Consider the following 2,694-nt stretch of genomic DNA (forward strand, 5'->3'; position numbering starts at 1 on the left):
ATCTTCTAAAAAAATTTCACCTGAGATGATCCTATCATCCAACCTCACTATAGTCAACTATAAATCTACCAGTGAGCTCTCTACTACCTTGACTCTTTCCTGTATGAAAATTTGTCTTATATCAACAAAATATTGGCTCTTGCAAGGAATTAGTTGCAATGTCCTCTCTTTTTCTTATTTAGGCATTGGCTAATTTTTTTCCTTTTGTTTCCCTTAGCCACCCAGGTAGATACTTCCAGCTGATCCTCTTCTCCCTTTAATTCTACATTTGGCTTAGAAGGATCTAGGTTCACCCTATCTTCTTCTTCCAGATCTCATGGCAATTGAGGTAGTATATGATAGTAATTCTACAACATTTTCTCTAGCCTAAAAGGAAAGGAAACCTCTAAGGAAAATCCCTCAAAACTTGGGTCCATTTTGTTCATCTCCTTCTCTACCCTCTAAATATCTTCAAACTTCCTCAACCTATCCTCTACATCACTTTCAATCCGATTATTTTTTATTATGTCTTCCTGAGCTAGTTCTTTATTGTTAGAGAGAGTGTAATTCCTTATTTCTTTTAATGCATTTCTAACCACACTCTCAAGGCCATAAATTCTATATGGGGTAGAAGATAGATTGTGGTGCCTCGAGTATTCATGAATTTGGTCAACTAACTCTTTCCCAACTATGAAATCCCCAATCTTGAAGTATCTACATAAAAATGTTCCTTTATGCAATTTAGGGCCGACATATTCCCTATCCATGATAATAAGCTACAATACTGGGCTCATCGAGTTTGGTAATTGGAATGAGTAAAATCTAAATCCCCTAATAAGGATCTATTAGAGGGCAAGTCTACTGCTAGTAGCCATGGTAATTCTAGCTCCAATAGCATATATTTAAGTTGTTGTAGTTATAAAGCTCATAGTTGGACCTTGGGTCATTACGGTTGGTCTACCTTCTTGGTGTGCACTAGCCCTCATGTCCCTTCTACCTGTAGCATGTTCCTAGCTTTAATTAGCTGGGTCATGGTTATGGTGCCATTACTTTGAAAAAATTAGAGTGCTAAAAGCAAGCCTATGCTTTGAATACAATAGCATGGAATAATGCAATAAGAGTTTGGTCCTATTCTATTCGCCTCTGGGATTGGAGTAATGATTAATAGAGACTGTAAGGGGCATTTGTATTTCATTGTCAAAGATGAAATTCTTGGATTTATGGAAGACAAACCACTATGAAAGAATTTTCCAAGGATGTTTTCATTAATCAAGAATAAAATTTGGGGGCTCAAAGATGATCATATACCATCCTAGTCTCAACCATAAATGATGCCGACTAGGGATTGACAGATGTTGCTCTAAGGACTCTGCCAACACCTTATGAGAAATTAGAGTGTTTGGGTTCTAGGGGGAGTATGGTCACAATGCTAAAACTTAGAGGAATTGATGGAAGGGAACCACCAAGAGTGGAGCCTATGGCTTAATTTGACTCAACATAGGGAAACTTACTAGGTCCAAACATAGTAAGGATTGACCGATTGAGAGCTCTTTCTTAATTTTATGGGTGGTGGTGCATGGCCATTCTTAGTTGGTGGAGTGATTTTTCTAGTTAATTCTATTAAAAAATGAGACCTCAACCTCTTAACTAGCTACACGGAGGTTCCCTTTCACGGCCAACTTCTTAGAGGGGGTATGGCCTCCTAGGCTATGGAAGTTTGAGGCAATAATAGGTTTGTGATGCCCTTAGATGTTTTGGGCCACACATGCACTATACTGATGCAACCAATGAGTTTCTCTCCCTAGCCTAAAAGGTTTGGGAAATATTTCCAAATTGCATCGTGATGGGATAAACCATTGCAATTATTGATCTTCAACAAGGAATTCCTAGTAAGCGTGAGTCATCAACTCACATTGACTACATCCTTGCCCTTTCTACACAATGCCTATCACTCCTACTGATTGAATGATCCAGTGAAGTGTTTAGATTGTGATGATGATGGTGGTTACTATCAGTGACATTGCAAGAAGTTCATTGAACCTTATCATTTAGAGGACAAAGAAGTCGTAACAAGGTTACTATAGGTGAACCCATGGAAGGATCATTGTCAGTTCAAGACCCTAAATCATGTAGGGGATGGAACTAGCCTCCTCCCCACCCCCAAAATCTTGGCAACATGTAGACACTTAGTCCTATAATAATGTGTTGGATGAACAACCTATGGGTCTAGCACTATCAAGGTTGAGGGTCACATCAAATGTCGTGATCAAAAGTGTGGATTCCCCACAGAGTGAAGAGACTTAGATGCAATCTAGATTAAAATTAGTGCCTTTAGATGATGTGTACATTAGAGCAAGAGGTCCCTACTCAGTTTTAGTTTAGAGGGGGTCTAGGCCTCATCCCCCATTGAGATTTCACAACCCAATCATGTGTGAGGTGCTGTGCTAGGGATCCATCATTTTGACGGTGGTAAATTGAGATTGCTGCAACCCTCATTGCATTGCTTAGGTGTTAACTCATCTCTTGGAGCATTCTATATTTAAGATGGGTGCACTCACATGATTTTTGTGGTAGGGGCCCGTCCGATGACATGAATCTCCTATGTGGAAAATCCCACTTTTGTGAGGTGATGGGATAGGGACACACCACAAAATTCCTCATCACACCCATTAGGTGCTTGGGGTTTGAGATGTGTCAACACTGAACACAAGAGTG

The 2,694-nt window shown here is 39.6% G+C and overlaps 1 pseudogene; it reads left to right on the forward strand.

The window, feature by feature from the left end:
- Positions 1-734: 734 nt before the first annotated feature.
- On the forward strand, positions 735-2,086 carry LOC149557175 (18S ribosomal RNA; annotated as a pseudogene).
- Positions 2,087-2,694: the final 608 nt, after the last annotated feature.

Source organism: Cupressus sempervirens, chromosome 5 (assembly GCF_028749045.1).
Source record: "Cupressus sempervirens isolate cs-2001-9-10 chromosome 5, ASM2874904v1, whole genome shotgun sequence".
Lineage (NCBI taxonomy): Eukaryota > Viridiplantae > Streptophyta > Pinopsida > Cupressales > Cupressaceae > Cupressus > Cupressus sempervirens.